The following is a 21,694-nucleotide window of genomic DNA, read 5'->3' as shown; positions in this document are numbered from 1 at the left end:
AGGGTCTGGGAAAATGTCCTCATAGAAAATCACATTTGACAAAGAGGAATCTTGTCCTAATCCGAAATCTACCTAGGGAAGCTTTTGGAAAACTATGTCATTGTCTAACACCTGTGTCCATAAATCCCCCCCTCTTAGGCGACCTAAATCCCTCTTCTTACATATAAAATAATTCTATAATGCCTGGGATTTACCTAGTGCCTTTTTTCCTCAGTCCTGTCTATAAATCCTTCTAATAACTTCATGAGGCAAGGATGTGTAAATATTACTATTTACACTTAATTACCTCATCTTAACTCCTTTCTCTATGAAAAGAGAATAATAGTAATATTTACTCAATTTTTTTTACCCTTTTTATAGAGAAAAGAAGGCAAGGAGTGATTAAGTGGGTTTTCGCTGGTTCATGAGAGAAGCAGGCCCAGAAGGCAGGAAAGAAGGGAGGAGAAGCCCCCGCAGGGGACATGAGTGCAGAGCCAGCCCTGCACCTGGCTTAGCCCTCCCGCCCCCGGTAGCTTTGCTCTCCCTGCGGGGCCCTCACACAAAAAAGGGCCTCCGTCTTGGCTTAATGGTCTACTGTTGCCATCTTGAAATTCCTAGCAAACTTTGAACAAGGGGCCCCGTGTTTTCTGGCACTGGCTCCACAAACAGCGCAGCCTGTCCCAGGCATAATAGAATCTGTTTACGATCCTGTTGATCAGAGGAGATGGTGAGTGTGAAGAGAATTTTGCAGCCTGTGGTGAACTGTGCACGAGTGCCTATGAAGGAAGCAGGGGTCAGAGAGGCAGAAAGCGTCAGTAAAGCAGGGCATGAGGACTGAAGGGAGTGAGGGAAACCAGTGCACGGGAAAGGAACCTTAAAACTAAGATCGTTTTAGGAGCCTCTGCCTGCAGTGTGAGACACTTAGATTCTCACAGATCCCTGGGTTGGGACGATCCCCTGGAGAAGGGAATGACTGCCCACTCCAGTATTCATGGGGTCGCAAAGAGTCGGACATAATTGAGTGACTTTCACTGGTGGTCCAGTGGTTAAGACTTTACCTTCTAACACAGGGAGTGCAGGTTCAACCCGTGGTCAGGGAATGAAGATCCCACATGCCGAGGGGCGTGGTCAAAAAGTAAAACAAACAGAAAACCTGAGATCATTTTAAAAACTGGGAGGATGCCACTGGATCACTTTTATTTATGAAGGTCATGGTTCGTGGGACTAGAAAGTGTATAGTGTTTCACACACACAGCCGGTCATCCTTACTTGCAGATTCTGTATTTACGAATTTTCCTGCTAATTAAAATGTATTTTTACCCCTCAAATCGGTAATTCTCAGGGCACTTTTCACAGTCATTCACAGACATGCACAGAGCAGTGGGAACTTCAGGTCACCCCCAAGGAGCATGCACCCAACAAGGCCAAATAATAAGCTGCCTTCTTATCTCACTCTTGGTACAGTGAGTGAGTGTCCTTTGGGTGGACTGTTCAATGCCACTGTTTTTTTGCATTTTGGTTGGTGATCTTGCTGTCTGCAGTTGCCCCCAGATGTACTGCTCACACACCGTCTTGTGCAGTTCCGTACAAGGAGTCTGCAGTATGCCTTATGGAGATGATAAGTGTGTTCACCAAGCTTTGTTCAGGTGTGAGTTATAATAATGCTCTTGACCATGAGTTTAATGTGAAGGAATCAGCAATATACATGGAATCAGTTGTCTTTAAACAGTTATATGGCTTCCCAGATGGCCCAGTGGTGAAGAATCCACCTGCCAATGCAGGAGATGCAAGAGACGAAAGTTCGATCCCTGGGTCGGGAAGATCCCCTGGAGAAGGAAACGGCAACCCACTTCAGTATTCTTGCCTGGGAAATCCCATGGACAGAGGAGCTTGCTGGGCTACAGTCCATGGGGGTCTCAAAGGGTCAGATACAACTGAATGCACACACAGAGACTTAATAAAACAAGATTATGTATTGATAGTTTAATGTTGTGACCAGTAGCTCATGGGAACCTGATCCTCTATATCCCTGGGAGCAAAGGGTCTGTAGTCACTGATTCACTCCTGGCAGTGACTTTATAGGATATAACTACTGAGAACAATTAGAATCAACTGTAAATGTGTGTAACCCACATGACATGAATGATGAGAGCTCTCCACTTATATGAAAAATTCTGGATCCTTTAAGCTGGGCCATGTCTTCAGTTCCCTAGTTTATCCCCTTTATGGACAAGGATTCTTCCTAAAGCATTTCTTAAAGGCTTAGAGAATCTGTATAATACTTGGAACACCAGATCCAGCCAGAACCATATCACTTGATTCACAGACTTTTCCTCCCACATTTAATGTTTCTGAAATCAGGAAACATTTTATACTGGATTTATTTGACTAACAACCAAAGCCTGTTCTCCCAGAGCCATTACTGAATCCCTGGTGCTCCTTCCAGTCTAGAGCCGGCAGACTTTTTTCCATAAAGGACCAGGTAATAAATGCCACAGGCTTTGTGGGTCCCATGGCCTTTGCCATCTTGATCTAAATGAAGGAGCATGGCTGGGTTCCAGTAAACTTTCTCATATGAATTTCACATGTCACAAATATTCTTTAGGTTTTTTTTTCAACTATTTAAAAGTATAAAAAACAAATGAAAAATTCTTACAGACACCATTATTAGGTCAGGTTTACCCTGGAGGCCATAATTACCGATTCATTCAGTGGCCTCATAGAATAAAAGGGATAAATTCAGCCACCTTGGTGTCTACTGGCAAGTCCCTATTTGGATTAGAAGAGGCCTTTGGTCCTTAGCCAGTGGTGTCTGCCTCTTGTTACTCAGTGATCCTTTGCTTTCAGAGACTGAAATAAGGATTTAACTGCTTCATCTTGATGTAACCAGATATTAAAGTTGGTAACTTATGAATTGGTTTAGATTTTTACACTGCTCCATGGAGCGTGTATTTCCAAGAGGGATCTGGGAAATATTGAAAACAAAAGTAGCAGAAGTTCATACTTCTATATACAGTAACATGCCAATGCATTTCACACACAACCCTTTCATTAGATTTCCTTTGTTCAGCAATGTTCTAATTACCCCTTTATCTTTAAGCTCTACTTTCTGCTTTTCCATTGTGTCATTTTTCTTTGTGGTTTTCACACGTACAATAGACCTTATTCACAAGAAGGCGGAGCTGCGATCTAGAACGAGGCTAGTAATACAAGGAAAGTTAAACAGGGTGGAAATTAAATAAATTTAAGGACAAAAAAAATCAGAAGGAAATTGAACCCATCTTGCTTTAGCACAGCATCCAAATAACGTATTTTGAAGATTGAATATTCATCACTGACCAGAGATGGATGCCTGGTGTTGAATTTATTATAAAAACGGTGATGAGAAGTGAATTCAGATGTAGCCTCAGATAACAGTCAGATACTAATGGGATGGGGGCAGCGGAGAGTGCTCAGAAATGCCCTTGGCTTTTCATGACCTGCTTCTGACCCCCGCAGCCAGCCCGTTCCTGGGCACCTGGTGTGGCCCAGCTGCTCGAGCCCGTACCATCCTAGACTCGGGAGCCGGCCCTCTGAGGCCATGCGGGACGACCCTGCCTCTCTCCCTCATCAGGCAGCTGGGCCTCTGGAAGCAGAGCCAGAGGTGCCCATTTGGCCTGAAGTCACCCTCACAGGGGGTCCGCTTGTCTAGAATTTGCAGGCAGAGCTCACCACATGAGCAAGCAGCCTCATAGAGGCTTATCTCCTGCTTCTGGGACACACGTGAACCCAGATGCCTGTGTCCATACAGGCTGGCCCTTGGCAGAGGAGGGCAAGTTTTTACAATAGGGAATCCAGATACCCCTCTTGCAGATGGCAGCTTTCCTGCCAGTGGTAACTCAGAACCCCGGAACGTCCTGCTAAGTTCCCCAGATGCCTCCTGTAGGCTGAGAATTTAGTTGATATGCTCAGTATATTCACTTCTAAACTGGCCAGGAAATGCCTTTTGGTGAGTGTTTAAAAAATAGCCTTTCTAGATATTTTTCTGACCATATCTTTTTTTTTTTTTTAATATAGTTGATTTACAGTATGTGTTTATTACTGCTATACAGCACAATGATTCAGCTATATATATATATATACACACACACACATATATATACACATACACACATTCTTTTTTATTCTTTCCCATTATGGTTTATCTTAGAATATCAAGTAGAATTCTCTGTGCTACAGAGTAGGACCTTGTTGTTTATACACACACACACACACACACACACACAAGTTTACATCTGCTAACCCCAACTTCCAACTCCATTCCAACCCCCCCCTTAGAGACCATCAGTCTTGTTCTCTGTGTCTGTTTTTGTTCGTGTCATATTTCAGATTCCACATGTAAGTGATCATATGGTATTTGTCTTTCTCTCTGGGTTAATCTCATCTGATAATCTCTAGTTGCGTCCACATTGCTGCAGATGACATTATTTTGTCCTTTTTGTGACTGATACTGCCTTGTGTATATGCACCACATCTTCCTGATCCATTCCTCTGTTGAACACTTAGGCTGTTTCCATGTCTTGGCTATTGTGAATAGTGCTGCTAGAACATAGGCGTGTATTTATCTTTTTGAATTCTAGTTTTCTCTGAATATATGCCCAGGAGTGGGATTGCTGAATCATACAGTAATTCTGTTTTTAATTTTTTGAGGAACCTCCATACTGTTTTCAACAGTGGCTGCACCAACTTACATTCCCACTAGTAGTGTAGGAGGGTTCCCTTTTCTCCACCCACTCTCCAGCATTGGTTATTTGTAGACTTTTTAGTGATCACCATTCTCACCAGTGTGAGGAGGTACTGACTACCCTCACTGTAGTCTGGATTTGCATTTCTCTGATAATTAGAGATGTTGAACAGCTTTCCTTATGCCTAATGGCTGTCTGTACTTCTTTGGGAAATGTTTATTTAGGTCTTCCGCCCATTTTTTTTTATCAGGTTGTTAAGTTTTTTGTTGTTTAGTTGTATGAGCTGTTTGTATGTTTTGGAAATGAAAGTCTTCATCAGTTGCATTATGTGCAAATATTTTCTCCCATCCTGTATGTTGTCTTTTCATTTTGTTTATGGTTTCACTTGCTGTGCAAATCGTGTAAGTTTTATTAGATCCCACTTGTTTGTTTTTATTTCTGTTGCCTTGGGAGACTGACCTGTGGTATGATTTATTTCAGAAAACGTTTTGCCAATGATGTCTTTTAGGAGTTTTATGGTGTCACATCTTATGTTTAAGCCCTTAAGCCATTTAGAGTTTTTTTGTGTGTGTATGGTGGGAGGGTGTGTTCTAACTTCATTGGTTTATATCCAACAGTCCAACTTTTCCAGATCCACTTGGTGAACAGCCTTTTTCCCATTGTCTATTTTTCTCTTCGTTGAAGATTAATTGATCAAAGGTGTGTGTTTATTTCTGGACTCTGTCTTCTGTACCATCGATCCATATGTTTGTTTTTGTGCCAATACAACGTTTTTTTGATTACTGTAGCCTTGTCGTATTGCTTGAAGTCTGGGAGAGTTATGTCTCTTTACTTTGTTTTTTTTTTCTTCAGGATTCCTTTGGCAATTCTAGATCTTTTATGATTCCATATGAATTTTAAGATTATTCTAGTTCTGTGAACAATGTCATAGGTAATTTGTCAGGGATCACATTAAATCTGTAGAGTGCTTTGGGTAATATGTTCATTTTAACAATATTAATTCTTCCAAACCAAGAGCATCGCATATCTTTCCATTTCTTTGAATCATCTTCAGTTTCCTGTATCAGTTTTATGGTTCTCAGCATATAAGTCGTTCACTTCCTTGGTCAGGTTTATTCTAAGTATTTATTTTGGGTGGTTTGATTTTAAAAGTTATTGTTTTTATTTTTACATTCCCTTTATGATATTTTATTGTTGGTGTAAAGAAGTTTCTGTATGTTAATCATATATCCTACCACCTTGCTGATTTTCTTTATCAGCTCTAGTTTTTGTTGGAATCTGGGAAGCACCTAAGGGTTTTCTCTATATCATATCATCTTCATATGACAATTTTACCTCTTTCCTTCCAATTTGGATACATTTTATTTCTTTTTCTTATCTGATTGCTGTGGCTAGGACTTCTAGTACTGTGTTGAATAGAAGAGATGATAGTGGGCGTCCTTGACTTGTTCCAGATTTTAGCATGAAGCCTTTTCCCTTCAATACCACTGAGTATTATACTGGCTGTGGATTTGTCATAAATAGATTTTATTGTCTTGAGTATATGTTCCCTCTAAACCCACTTAGGTGAGAGTTTTTATCCTAAATGCATCCTTGAATTTTTTCAAATGCTTTTTCTGCACCTTTTGAGATGAACGTGTGGTTTTGTCATCTGTTGATGTGGTGTATCACATTGATTGATTTGCTTATGGTGACATTCTTGTGAACTTAGCAAGAATTCCACTTGCTCATGGTCTGTGATCTTTTTTATGTGTTACTGGATTCGAGTACTTTTTATTGAGATATAACTGACATGTAATATTGTATAAGTTTAAGATGCCAGCATACTGCTTTTATACATTTATATATTGTGAAATGATTACCACCATAGCAGTATTAGCTAACCCCTCTATCATGTCACATAATTATCATTTCTTTTTTGTGGTAGGAACAGTTAAGATCTAATCAATCCATGCCGTCCATGGGGTTGCAAAGAGTCAGACACCGTGGAGTGACTAGAAACTTTATAGTGAGTTTAAACTGAGTAGCAACTTTATGAAACAGTATTCTTGTCTGTAATCACTATGGTGTGCATCAGATCTCTAGGACTTACCTACTGGCTGCAAGTTTGTACCCTTAAACAACATCTGTTTGTCGAAGTCCCTCATCCCCCTGGTAACCAGTCTTCTAATCTCAGTTTTTAAGAGTTTGGCTTTTTTAGATTCCACGTTTAAATGAGGTCATACAGTATTTGTCTCTCCCTGGCTCATCTCACTTAACATAATGCCCTTGCAGCCATCAGAGTTGTTGCACATTTCCTTCTTTCTCATGGCTGAAAAATATCTCTTATGTGTGTGTGTGTGTATCACATCTTCTTCCTCCAGTCATCTGTTGACTCTTAGGTTTTTATCTTGGCTATTTTGAATAATGCTGCACAAGAGTAGATATCTCTCTTTGATACCCAATTTTCCTTCTCTTCAGCTACATAACCAGGAGTGGGGTTGCTGGATTGTAGGGTAGTTCTAATGTTTTGAGGAACCCCTGTACTGTTTTCCGTAGTGGCTGAACCATTTTGCATTCCCACCAACAACAGTGTGCAGGGTCCCATTTTCTTCACATCCTCACTAATACATATCTCTTCTCTTCTCTGTGACAGCAATTCTAACAGGTGTCGTTATCTGGTATCAGTGGAGTTGGTATCTCATTGTGGTTTTGATTTACATTTCCCTGATTAGTGAGGTGGAGCATCTTTTTCATGTATCTTTGGCCATTTGGATGTCTTCTTTAGAAAAAAAAAAAAAAGTATATTCAGTTCCTCTACCCATTGTTCAATTAAATTGCTTCTTATTGAGTTATGAGTTTTTAATATATTTTGGATATTAACCCCTTATCTTCTATATGATTTGAAGATATTGTCTCCTAGCCTATCGTCTCCCTTTTCATTTTTTGATTGTTTCTTTTGCTCTGCAGAAGCTTGATGGCTTGATGCAGTTGTACTTGTTGAACTTTGCTTTTGTTACTTACGCTTTTGGTGTCAATGGACATGAATTTGAGCAATCAGGAGATAGTGAAGGACAGGGGAGCCTGGAACGCTGCAGTCCGGGGGCCACAAAGAGTCACACATGACTTAGCAACTGAACATCAGCAACTGTTGTTCTGGATAGGATTTCTAGTACTATACTGATTAAGAGGGGTGAGAGTGGGCACTCTTGCCTTGCTCCTGATAATAGAAGAAAAACTTTCAGTCTTTCTCCATTGAGTATAACAGTAGCTCTGAGTTTGTCGTATGTGGCCTTTATTTTGTTCAGGTATGCTCCCTTAATACCCAGTTTGCTGAGAGATTCTTCATGAAGGTGTCAGGGGTGTTCATAATTTCCTCAGTTCTTGTTGCAACAAAAATTTGAAGTGACGGACAGACCAGTATTACAGCCCTGTGTAATTTCTTGGACAGACCAGTGTTACAGCTCTGTGTTATAGCTCAGTTTTATTTAGAAAGCAAAGGAAAATACATCCTCGAGGTGTGAGGGCGTGCCAACCCAAAAGCCACGAAGGGAAGAGAAGCCCCCAGCTCAATTTTGGCTCCTCTTTGTATATGTTTTTTTCTCCTCCCCCTCGGTCTGCGCTATGTAAATTGGGCCAGCCAGGAGGGCTGTTTGTTTTACCTGAGGTCCTCACTCCGGTCCTCGGACCTTCCCTAGTTCTGTTTTCATGGGCTTTTCCCTTCTTTGTCTTTTAGTCACTACCATTCTGGACTCCTTTTTCCTATTCTAACTACCTAACAGAGGGATGTTGTATTTTATGAGATGCTTTTTCTGCATTTATTGAGATGATTATATAAGTTTTAATTCTGTTAATGTAGTGTCCTACATTTAGGGGCTTCCCAGGTGGCACTAGCAGCAAAGAACCTGCCAGTGCAGGAGACTTAAGAGATGAGGGTTCGATTCCCAGGTTTGGAAGATCCCTGGAGAGGGAAATGGGGAGCCACTCAAATATTCTTGCCTGGAGAATCCCATGGACAGAGCAGCCTGGTGGGCTACAGTCCATAGGTTCACAAAGACTCAAACTTGACTGAAGTGACTTAGGATGGATGGACCACATTTATTGATTTGTGTATGTTGAACTGTCTTTAATCCCAGAGATAAATCCCAATATGTTGTGATACTCCTTTTACTGTACGTTGAATTCTATTTGTTAATATTCTGCTGAGAATTTTTGCATCTATGTTCATCAGGGATATAGGTGCATAGTTTTGTTTTCTTGTAGTATCTTTGGCTTTTGTGTTAGTAATGCTGGCCTGGCAAAAGGAATTTGGAAGTATTCCCTCTTCTTCAGTTTTTAGGAAGAGTTTGAGGAAGATTGGCATTAATCTTTAAATGTTTGGTAGAATTTGCCATTGAAACCATCTGGTTCAGAGTTGTCTGTATTTGGAGATTTTGATTAATTTAGATTGTGTATTTCTAGGAATGTGTCCATCTCTTTCAAGTTATCCCATTCATTAGCATATTATTTTTCACAGTGGTCTCTTATAATCCATTGTATTTTTGGAGTATCAGTTGTCATGTCTCCTCTTTCAGGTTTTGAGCCTTTTTTTTTTTTTTTTTTTTGACTCTAGCTAAAGTTTTGTCAGTTTATTGTTTCAAAATACTAGCTCTTAGTTTCATTAGGGTTTTTTTTCTTACTGTTTTTCTGAGCTCTATTTCATTTATTTCCATTGTGATCTTTGTCATTTCTTTCATTCTGCTGAACTTTGTTTTTCTTCCCCTGTTTTCTTGAAGTGTAAAGTTAGGCTACTGATTTGAAATCTCTCCTCTTAATATATGCATTTATCACTTATGCATTTATCACCATAAAGTCTTCCCAGAACTACTCTTGCAGCATCCCATAGGTCTTGGTATACTGTTTGCATTTTCCTTTGTTTCAAGATATATTTTAATTTCCCTTTTAATTTCTTCTTTAACACATTGGTTGTTAGGAATGTGTTGTTTAATTTCTACAGATTTGTAGATCTTCTGACTTTCCTTGTACTGATTTCTAGTTTATATGGTCAGAAATGATACTTTTGTATGATTTCACTCTTCTTAAATTTGCCCAGACTTGTTTTGTGACTATCATATGGTCAATACTGGAGAATGTCCCATGTCCCCCAGAGATGAATGTATATCCTACTTGTGTTGGAGGGAATGTTCTCTTAGGTCTGTGTGGATTAGTGTATGGTTCAAGTCCAGTGTTTTCTTACGGATTTTCAGTTTGGATGATCTCTTCATTGCTGAAAGTAGGATGTTTAAGTCCTTTACTGTTATTGGATTGTTGTATATGTCCCCCCTCAGATATATTAATATTTGCTAAATATATTTATATATTTAGGTGCTCTGATATTGCATATGTAAGTATATACATACACAGTGGTTATGTTTTCTTGATGAATTTACCACATTACCATTATATATTGACCTTCTTTGATTCTTGTTACCATTTTTGACTTAAAATCTATTTTGTCTATAATGAGAATAGTTGCTCTCGCTTTCATTTGGATCCTGCTTGTGTGGAACATCTCTTTCCTTCCTTTCACTCTGAGGCTGTGTGAGTGCTGCCTTAAAGCTGAAGGAAGTCTCTTGTAGGAGGCATATAGCTGGGTCTAAGTTTTTTACCCATCTAGCCACTGTGTCTTTTGATGGTAAATTCAGTCCATTTATACTTAGAGTTGTTGTTGGTAATGTAAGGACTTAGTAATGCCGTCCTGTTCATTGTTTTCCGGTTGCTTTGTATTTCCATGGTTTCTTTTACTCTGCTTCTGCCTATCTTTGTAAATTGGTAATTTTCCATTTTGGTATGCTGTTTCCCTTTTATCTCTTGTGCATCTGCTGTAGGTTTTTTGGTTTGTGGTTACCATGAGGCTTACATAAGACATCACATAGATAAAACAGTTCATTTTAAGTTCATAGCAACCTAACTCCACTTGTATACTTTTATGTCATTATCTACCTCTTCTTATATTGTGTCTTTAGCACATTGTAGTCACTATAATGATTACTTTTAATATTCTTTTCCTTTGACCTTTATAGTAAAATGGTTGACATTCCATCCTATTACAGAATTGAGATTTTCTAAATTTGACTGTATATTAACCTTTTACCAGCGTGTTGTATAGTCATGTATTTCCATGTCACTGATTAGCATCTGTTCATTTCAGCTTAAAGTACTCCTTTCAGCATTTCTTGCAGGGTGGGTCTCGTGGTGGTGAACTCTCTCAGTTTTTGTCTGTCTTGGAAAGTCTTTTTCTCCTACACATTTGAAAGATAATTTTGCTGGGTAGGTCTTGGCTGGTAATTCTTTTCTCTCAACAGTTTGAGTATGTGATTCCACTCTCTCCTGACCTGTAGGCTTTCTATTGACAAATCTTCTGAGAGCCTAATGGAAGTTCCTTTGCGGGTTACAGTCTACTCCTGCCCCACCCCACCACCCCCATGGCTATTTGTAGAATTGATTATTTTGGATGTTTGACAGTTTCATTATAATGTGTCTTAGAGTAACCTTGTGAACTTGGACGTCCATTTTTCTCTCCAGGTTTGGGAAGTTCTCAGCTATTTCCTTAAAGAAATTTTCTGCCCCATATCCTTCTCTCCTCCTTCTGGAACCCCCCGATTTTTCTAACGTTAGGTTTTTTGATGGAATCCCAATTCCATAGGCTTTCTTCAGTGTTTTTCATTCTTTTTCCTTTGTTTTCCTTTTACATGGGTATTTGAAATCTTCTGACTCACTTGTTATTTCTTCCTTAATTCTGCTCAACTGCTGATGCTCTCTATAGCATTTTTTTTTTTTTTTTTTCATTCCATGAGCTCCTCAGCTCCAGAATTTCTGCTTGGTTCTTTTTTATGATTTGTGTTTCTTTGGTAAATTACTCACTTTTAACCTGTATTTTTTCATAATCTTGTTAAATTGTCTGAGTTCTCTTATAGCTCACTGAGTTTGTTCAAAACAGCTCTTCTTGAATTTAGCTAGATTGCAAAAGCCCATGCTTTTGATCTCAGTTTTTAGGGAATTACTGTCTTTTAGTGATGACACATTTTCTCGATTTTTCATGTTTCTTGCAGTTCTGCATTGCATTTTTTTGCACTTGAAATGGCAGATACTGCCGTAAACTACTGCTGGTTGCCTTCAGATGGGATGTTCTGTTCTTTGGTGCTCTTACTTGGAATCTGTCTGCCTTTGTGTGGGTACATCTTTCCACTCCTTTTGCTTCCTGTGGTGGCAGAATTCTTGAGCTTTTCTGTCCTGTTCTTACAGCGCCACAGGCTGACTACTCGACCCTTCTTTTGTTTCCAGAAGGTGGTGCTGCTAGAGAAGCTTGTGGTTTCTCCCTTGTCCACAGATCCAGGCCTGTTTTCTGAGCACACTTCCTGTCTACTGGAGCTTCCTCCTGCTGCACCACGTTTGGGACTGTGCACAAGATGCCAGCCACAGAGTCAGGGGGAGTTGCGAGTTTAGCACTTGGGGATTTGGGGGTAGTTGTGGACTCTCTAGGGAGATCTCCAGGTGTAGTATTCACAGAAGCTCATGAGTGGACTTTAAAGAATGTGTGCCTTTAATGTCCTTTGATATTCCTACCTGTCTCTTTCCCAGTCTCCTCCCTCCTCCTTCCGGTCATGGAGGTCCACCTCAGTTCTCTCGATGTTACTGTAAAGAAACAGGTTTCTCCAGCTGTGACCTGCAACAGCAGGGTAGCCAGGCACTCACTCACCTTTTCCCCTGAGGGACAGGTCGCTGCCACCTGATAATTTGACCCCATGCAGTGTTGCCCGGGGTTGGAAGAACACTAGTAAACTTCTTTCCATCTCCAGTAATTACAAACTCGCTTGTGTTTATTGCTCCAGCGGTATGCTGGCATCTCCCCTTGGGAAGGCTGGTTTTCTGCAGTTCCTCCCTTGTTGGTGGGTATCTGGCCAGGTCAGCAGTCTCCAGGTATTTTCTCAACCATGGCAGGAGGGCTCCAGGCAGGCCCACTGCTCCACTGGTTTCGTAGTCCTTGCCAAAATACACCTGCCTGCTACCAGACACACAGGTGGGCAAGACTTCTCCCAAGGATCCCAGAGTTCCACAAGGAGCTTTTTTTCACAGATGGATGACTAATTCTTTGCTACAAAGGGGAGACAAAAAGGCGGATGCATGATGCTGATAGTACTCTGTGATGGTCTCTTTCTGGTACTTCTTCTCTTGGTTGCATCTAGGAGGCCCTTTAGGACCCTCCTACACTCAGCCTCTAGGAGACCCTGCCAGGAACACTCAGTAGGGTAGCCTCACTGCAGGGCCTGGGTTTTCCATGGGAACCCACAAATAAAGAGTCTAACCTTGTTAAAGGTTATATTTTCTTCTGGGTGTAGAAGCAAATGCTACTGAATCAGGGTAGGAGGGGGCTTTTTTACCATCTCATTTTGCTGAGACATCACCGGCCAGAGAGAAACAGTCCTGCCTGGCCGTGGAGGCCCCACCTGTGCACACCCTGGCATCTCCCACACTAGCCTACTCTGGGTGGAGGTTGGGGGGTTTTGAACAAAGGCCAGACTCCTTGCATAGTTGTCCAGCACTCACAAGGCTCTTGCTGGAACAATGAGGGTAAACGGTTGCTGATTGTTTCTATTACTGCTGCAATATTGAGAGCTGAAGCTGTGTATCTTTTGCCCCCTGTCAGTATATCTGGCTAGAATTCTGATCTTCCCAAATAAAGCTTAATCACCCACCCCGCCCCCACCCTACCCAATGCTCAATTCAAGCAAAAGCTCCATCCTAATTAGGTGAAAGTTCTGGAGTCAGCAGCTAATTTATTTGCCGTTGAAAACGCAGGGGACCCTTCTGCAGAGAAGCTGTGTCTTTCAGGTGCTCCATCACTGCTCGCTGGGTGTAACCTTAGAACAGCAGGGCTGGACCCTCCTTGTGTACCCCCCACAGACGACCTCAGTTCATGCTGGGAACAGGGCCCAGCTGTCAGCCTGCCACAGGCAATGATGACTCATTGGAGAGAGTGGGGAAAAGGCACTGACCAAGCCCGGTAGCATCCAAGGCAAGCAAGCAGAGAGCCACTAGTCGCCCTGTGACCTTGCCAGCCTTCTCTGTGCCTCCCTCCCCCGACAGCTGTGGCCCTGACATGGGCTCTCAATCAGTCATGCTGAGCAGGCAGCTAAACTTTGTGCTCCCAACCAGATGCATTTTGTACACAATGAAAAGTCAACACAGAGGGCTTTCTTTGATTCCTAATAATATGGACTCTTTTTTTTAAATAAATTTATTTATTTATTGAAGGATAATTGCTTTACAGAATTTTGTTGTTTTCTCTCAAACCTCAATATGAATCAGCCATAGGTATACATATGTCCCCTTCCTTTGGAACCTTCCTCCCATCTCCTACCCCATCCTGCCCCTCTAGATTGATACAGAGCCCCTGTTTGAGTTTCCTGAGCCATACAGAAAATTCCCCCTGCCTATCTATTTTACATATCGTAATGTAAGTTTCCATGTTACTCTTTCCATACATCTCACCCTCTCCTCATGTCCGTAAGTTTATTCTGTTTCTCCATTGCTGCCCTGTAAATACATTCTTCAGCACCATTTTTCTAGATTCTGTAGGTATGTGTTAGAATACGATATCTATCTTTCTCTTTCTGACTCACTTCATTCTATATAATAGGTTCTTGGTTCATCCACCTCATTAGAACTGACTCAAACTTGTTCCTTTTTTATGGCTGAGTAATATTCCATCGTGTATATGTACCACAGCTACTTTATCCATTCATCTGTCGATGGGCATCTAGGTTGCTTCCATGTTCTAGCTATTGTAAATAGTGCTGCAGTGAACAATGGGATACATGTGTCTGTTTCAATTTTGGTTTCCTCAGAATATATGCCTTGGAGTGGGATTGCTGGGTCATATGGTGGTTTTATTCCTAGTTTTTTAAGGAATCTCCATACACTCTTCCATAATGGCTGTATCAATTTACATTCCCACCAACAATGCAAGAGCATTCCCTTTTCTCCACACCCTCTCCAGCATTTATTGTTTATAGATTTTTGATGATGGCCATTCTGACTGGTGTGAGGTGATATTGTAGTTTTGATTTTTCTAAAATTGAGTGATGTTGACCATCTTTTCATGTGTTTGTTAGCCATCAGTATGTCGTCTTTGGAGAAATGTCTGTTTAGGTCTTGTTCCACTTTTGTTTGAGCTGTTTGTTTTTCTGGTGTTGAGTTGCATGAGCTGCTTGTATATTTTGAAAATTAATCCTTTGTCAGTTGTTTCATTTGCTATTATTTTTTCCCATTCCAAGGGTCGTCTTTTCACCTTGCTTATAGTTTCCTTTGCTGTGCAAAAACTTTTTAAGTTTAATCAGGTCCCACTTGTTTACTTTTATTTTTATTTCCATTACTCTAGGAGGTGGGTCATAGAGGGATCTTGCTTTGATTTATGTCATTGAGTTTTTCTATGTCTATCTTTTCCTCTAAGGGTTTTAAAAGTTTCTGGTCTTACATTTAGGTCTTTAATCCATTTTGAGTTTATCTTTGTGTATGATGTTAGGAAGTGTTCTAATTTCATTCTTTTACTTGTAGCTGTCCGGTTTTCCCAGCACCATTTATTGAAGAGGCTGTCTTTGCCCCATTGTATATTCTTGCCTCCTTTGTCAAAAATAAGGGACCCATAGGTGCATGGGTTTATTTCTGAGCTTTCTATCTTGTTCCATTGGTCTGTATTTCTGTCTTTGTGCCAGTACCATACTGTCTTGATGACTGTAGCTTTGTAGTATCATCTGGAGTCAGGAAGGTTGATTTCTCCAGTTCCATTCTTTCTCAAGACTGCTTTGGCTCTTCAGGGGCTTTTGTGTTCCCATATGAATTGTGAAAATTTTTGTTCTAGTTCTGTGAAAAACACCATTGGTAATTTGATAGGGATCGCATTTGATCTGTAGATTGCATTTGGTAATATAGTCATTTTCACAATATTGATTCTTCCTACTCAGGAACAAGGAATATCTCTCCATTTGTTTGTTGTCTTTAATTTCTTTTATTAGTGTCTTATACTTTCTGTGTACAGTTCTTTTGTCTCCTTAGGTAAGTTTATTCCTAGATATTTAATTCTTTTTGTTGCAGTGATGAATGGGATTGATTCCTTAATTTCTTTCTGATTTTTCATTCTTAGTATATAGAAATGCAAGTGATTTCTGTGTATTGATTTTGTATCCTGCAACTTTGCTAAATTCACTGATTAGCTCTAGTCATTTTCTGACACTATCCTAGGGGTTTTCTATGTTCAGTATCATGTCATCTGCAAACAGTGAGAGCTTTACTTCTTTTTTTTTGATTTGGATTCCTTTTATCTTTTTCTTCTCTGATTGCTGTAGCTTCCAGAACTGTGTTGACTAGTAGTGGTGAAAGTGGACACCCTTGTCTTCTTCCTCATCTTAGGGGGAATGTTTTCACTGTTTCACCATTGAGAATAATGTTTGCTGTAGGCTTATCATATATGGCCTTTACTGTGTTGAGGTAGGTTCCTTCTATGCCCATTTTTTGAAGAGTTTTGATCATAAATGGGTGCTTAATTTTGTCAAAGGCTTTTTCTGCATATATTGAGGTTATCATATGGGTTTTATCTTTAAATTTGTTAATATTGTGTATAACATTGATTGATTTGCATATATTGAAGAATTCTTGCACCCCTGGAATAAACCCAACTTGATCATGGTGTATGAGCTTTTTGATGTGTTGCTGAATTCTGTTTACTAAAGTTTTGTTGAGGATTTTTGCATCTATGTTCATCACTGATATTGGCCTATAGTTTTCTTTTTTGTGTTGTTTTTGTCTGGTTTTAGTATCAGGGTGATGGTGGCCTTGTAGAATGAGTTTGAAAGTGTTCCTTCCTCTGCAATTTTTTGAAAAAGTTTTAGAAGGATAGGCAAATGTTTGATAGAATTCTCCTATGAAGCCATCTGGTCCTGGGCTTTTGTTTTTTGGGAGATTATTGATCACAGCTTCAATTTCCATGCTTGTAACTGGGTTGTTCATAATTTCTATTTCTTCCTGGTTCAGTCTTGGAAGGTTGAACTTTTCAAACAATCTGTCCGTTTCTTGCAGGTTATCCATTTTATTGCCATATAGTTGTTCATAATAGTCTCTTATTATCCTTTGTATTTCTGTATTGTCTGTTGTAACCTCTCCTTTTTCATTTCTAATTTTGTTGATTTGATTCTTTTTTTCTTATTGAGTCTGGCTAAAGGTTTGTCAATTTTGTTTATCTTCTGAAAGAACCAGCTTTTAGTTTTATTAATCTTTACTATTGTTTTTTTCATTTCTTTTTCATTTATTTCTGCTCTGATCTTTATTATTTCTTTCCTTCTACTAATTTTGGGGGATTTTTATTCTTTTTTTCCCGTTTGTTTTAGGTGTAAAGTTAGGTTGTGTTCAATGTTTTTCTTGTTTCTTGAGGTAGGATTGTATTGCTATAAACTTCCCTCTTAGAACTGCTTTTGCTGCATCCCATAGGTTTTGAGTTGTGTTTTCATTGTCATTTGTTTCTAGAAATTTTTCATTTACCTTTTGATTTCTTCAGTAACCTGTTGGTTATTTAGAAACATTATTTAATCTCCATGTGTTTGTGTATTTACAGGGTTTTTTCCTTGTAATTGATATCTAATCTCATAGTATTGTGGTCAGAGAAGATGCTTGATATGATTTCAGTTTTCTTAAATTTACTGAGGCTTGTTTTGTGACCCAAGATGTGGTCTATCCTGGAGAATGTTTCATGTGCATTTGAGAAGAAGGTGTATTTTTTTACATTTGGATGGAATGTCCTGAAGATATCAATGAGTTCTATCTCATCTAATGTATCACTTAAGACTTGTGTTTCCTTATTAATTTTCTGTTCAGATGATCTGTCCATTGGTGTAAATGAGGGGTTAAAGTCTCCTATTAATGTGTTACTCTAAGTTTCTCCTGTTATGTCTGCTAGTGTTTGTCTTATATATTGAGGTGCTCCTATGTTGGGTGCATAGATATTTACACTTCTTATATTTTCCTCTTAGATTGATCCCTTGATCGTTATGTAGTATCCTTCCTTATCTCTTGTAATCTCCTTTAAGGTCTATTTTGTCTGATATGAGGATTGATAATCCAGATTTCTTTTGCTTCCCATTTGCATGGAATATATTTTTCTATCCTCTCACTTTCAGTCTATATGTGTCTTTAGGTCTGAAGTGGGTTTCTTGTAGACAGCATATATATGGGTCTTGTTTTTGTATCCATTCGCCAATTTGTGTCTTTCGGTTGGAGCATTTAATCTGTTTACATTTAAATTATTGATATATATGTTCCTATTGCCATTTTCTTAATTGTTTGGGGTTGATTTTGTAGATCTTTTTCTTCTCGTATCTCTTGACTATATAAGTCCCTTTTTATTTCTCCATCAATTTTGAATGAGATCCTTGCTGGGTACAATAATCTTGGTTGTAGATTTTTCCCTTTCAGTACTTTAATCCTGCCATTCCCTTCTGGCCGGCAGAGTTTGTGTGGACTCTTATTGCTTATGATAATTAGGCTTCGTGACTCTCCTTCTAGCCTGTACTTACCGACCCTCCAGGTTGTTGACTGTGGCCTGCCTGCCCCCACCAGCCCTCTGTGCCTGGGGCAGAGGACAGGACGGTGCCTCGTGAGGGACGTGCATCACACATACCTCGTTGTCCCTGTGTTTCCTGGCTCCTCTGGGGTCAGACAGAGAAGCCACCTGCTGCACATGGGTGCTGACACCCAGGAGACTCACGCTTGTGTGCAGCATGACCAATAGATGTGTCTCCATGATACAGCAGTTTGTCTCAGGAACTGGTGTACATTCTGTTGGGTCAGCATTCCTGCCGATGCAACAAAATGTAAATCCCTAGCTCTGAGGATCTATTCCCCACCTCATGCCCTGACATCTGCAGCCTCACTCTTCCTGTGCCTTGTTTTTCTCCAGGAGGGATGGTTCCCTTGTACGCATTGCAGCAGCAGGCGCCTCAGCATCTCTGAAGGGCCAGGGACACCTGCTGCTCTGGCTGTGGGAGGGCGCTGCGGGTCTGCAGGCGTCTGGCAGGCAGGTCCTACAGCCCGGACCAGGGGCTCCTGGCTTTTATTCTCAGATGTTCTCTGACCCTACCAACTGCAACCACCGGCCCAGGTTCTGCTGGGTTGGGGTCTTCAGAGCTTTGCAGCCCTCCGAGGGCAGTAAGTCAGGCAGGCTTGTGAGGCAGCTAGCGCCTTCTGGTAGCTCCTGGGGGCTTCTGGGCATCTTGGCCACCCCAACAGCAAGCAGTGAACCCTTTCCTAAGAGTAGTTAGTGATAATGGGGCCCCCCTTCAGGTGTTCTCAGGGTCAGAGGCTACCCCACGTGAGACCCCTCCCTCGGCAGCTGACATCTCTTGAACAGAAGCCCTGGGTATAGCTCATGACTGGAATCAAGCTGCTTTACTTGCCCATGGTCCAGAGGTGGGCAGGAAATGCCAGCCCCTGGTTATAATATGCAGGGTCATAGTAGCACCTAGGACAGTTGCCCCCAGCCAGCCTGTCAGGAAGGCCTGCCGAGCCCCGGGCGTGCTCTCCTCCCATCTGGTCCATGCTCCGCATCTCCTAGGTGACGCTCATGTGGCTGGTAAAGACGGGGCCTGTCCCCATTCACAGACTCACAGGTGCTCCCCTGCATGCTACTTCAGGTTCACGGACTGGCTGCCTCTGCTTCCTCATCTCTCATCGCATACAGAAGTCAGCAGTGCTGGCACCTATTTGCAGCATAAACCCCTAAGTGGCCCTGGCCCTCAGCTGACGCATCAGGGATGGTAGTCTGTCAGTCAGCAGGTGCCGCCCACAAGCTTCCTGCTGCTCTGAGTGCGCTGAGAGACCCCACTCCACCGTCCTCGGGCCACGTACCAAGGTCCCCTTTTGACTCTGGCCACCATCCATACCTGACCTCCTGCACTGACATCTCCTCCCAGTAGAACAGGACTCTGTCATGTCCACTGAGGGTCCCAGCGCCTGGTCTGGGGTAGGTGCCCTCACTGGGATGGATAGATGAGAGGTGGGTAAGACCTCAGCCCTCCCCAGACGCTCTGAGCCACAGGGAGCCTTTCTCTCTGGATGTGAGCCCGTCCCATCCCCAAAGACATGTCGGGTGTGGCAGAGCTCTGCTGTCCTGCTCAGGAGCAGCAGGGGCGGCGACCAGGGTGAACCTAAACTAGGTCCCAGGTGCCCTCGGCCGGCGCCACCGACAGGCATGCCTTGCCGCCCATGGTGAGACTTCTTTGTGGCACCAAGTCTGGTGAGCAAGACCCAGCTTGGCTTTTAGTTCTCACAGCCACTGGCCCACCACCTGAAACAATCAAGCAACTTGCCATTGCAGATCTCATTCAAGAGTCTCTTTCCAGAAAAGGCCAAACGTAAAGTTCCCACATCTCACGTTTTATAGAAGGGGGGGCCTGAGAACCAAGTTACACAGAGATGCTCCAGAGCAGGTGTTGCAAACTGTGTCCTAGTTTGCAGAGAAAAATGATGGTGGAAGGAGTTTGGGAAGAGGGAAAGGATGATTGTGAACTGGGACCCATTCAGTGTTTACTCCATGCAGTTCACAGATTCAGTCACTCCTGCAGCCTCATGCAGCAGATTTTTTTTTTTTTTTTTTTGGCTGTGCCACACGGCATGTGGGCTCTCAGTCCCCTGACCAGGAATCAAACCCCGTGCCCCCTGCATTGGAAGCATGGGGGGTCTTAACCACTGGACCAGGAGGGATGTCCCAATAGCAGCAGGATACTCTTCTTGCCCCCATTTTATAGATGGGGAAGTTGAGGCCTATCATGCACTAAGCAAGCACGTGTGTGCCTGAACAAGCCAGAGCAGAGACTGCCTCATGCTGTCTCACAGCCTGTGAGGCCTCAACTTTCTGTGGGTACAGAGAGTTCAGTCCTTGGAACCTGCCTAGGGAGATACCAGTCTGCAGACTGAGGGCATATTCAGGCACAAACAGAAGCATCAGATATTGCTCCCCATGGGTTTTCTGAGATTCCTGGTTTGTTTTGAAGGTCTTACCACACAGTTATTTACTACCTGACTCAATATAAGCCTGCAGATTGCCTTTTTTTTTTTTTAAACTTTACAATATTGTATTAGTTTTGCCAAATATCGAAATGAATCCGCCACAGGTATACCTGTGTTCCCCATCCTGAACCCTCTTCCCTCCTCCCTCCCCATACCCTCCCTCTGGGTCGTCCCAGTGCACCAGCCCCAAGCATCCAGCATCGTGCATCGAACCTGGACTGGTGACTCGTTTCATACATGATACTATACATGTTTCAATGCCATTCTCCCAAATCTCCCCACCCTCTCCCTCTCCCACAGAGTCCATAAGACTGTTCTGTACATCAGTGTCTCTTTTGCTGTCTCGTACACAGGGTTCTTAATACCATCTTTCTAAATTCCATATATATGCATTAGTATACTGTATTGGTGTTTTTCCTTCTGGCTTACTTCACTCTGTATAATAGGCTCCAGTTTCATCCACCTCATTAGAACTGATTCAAATGAATTCTTTTTAATGGCTGAGTAATACTCCATTGTGTATATGTACCACAGCTTTCTTATCCATTCATCTGCTGATGGGCATCTAGGTTGCTTCCATGTCCTGGCTATTATAAACAGTGCTGCGATGAGGGAAAGTTACAGATTTTCACTTGATAAAGTGAAAACCACTTTATTAAGATGGCAGTTATTTTATATGTTGTGTTAATATTACCTACTTTAATACAGTGGGAAATGACCAAAAGTCATTTTTCCCATAATAGGATTTGGAATTAACTCAAGAAAAATTAGAATATATACTTTCTGATTTGAAATTATATTCCTAGTAAGCAACCAGTAATGCTATACTGCATTTGTGGGTTTGTCTTTTTCTTAACTTACAGAATTGGGAGTAGTTCAGCTCCAGGAGGATAGCAAAGTCCTTGGGTCACAGAGGA

General features: G+C 41.5%; 1 protein-coding gene across 6 annotated transcripts in view; it reads left to right on the top strand.

Moving 5' to 3' along the window:
* NR3C2 (nuclear receptor subfamily 3 group C member 2) overlaps window positions 1–21,694 on the top strand; it is a 440,591-nt gene that overhangs the window by 414,874 nt on the left and 4,023 nt on the right. The gene's annotated exons all lie outside the window — the stretch shown is intronic.

Source organism: Bos indicus x Bos taurus, chromosome 17 (genome assembly GCF_003369695.1).
Source record: "Bos indicus x Bos taurus breed Angus x Brahman F1 hybrid chromosome 17, Bos_hybrid_MaternalHap_v2.0, whole genome shotgun sequence".
Classification (NCBI taxonomy): domain Eukaryota; kingdom Metazoa; phylum Chordata; class Mammalia; order Artiodactyla; family Bovidae; genus Bos; species Bos indicus x Bos taurus.
This window is presented reverse-complemented; position numbering and strand designations above follow the sequence as displayed.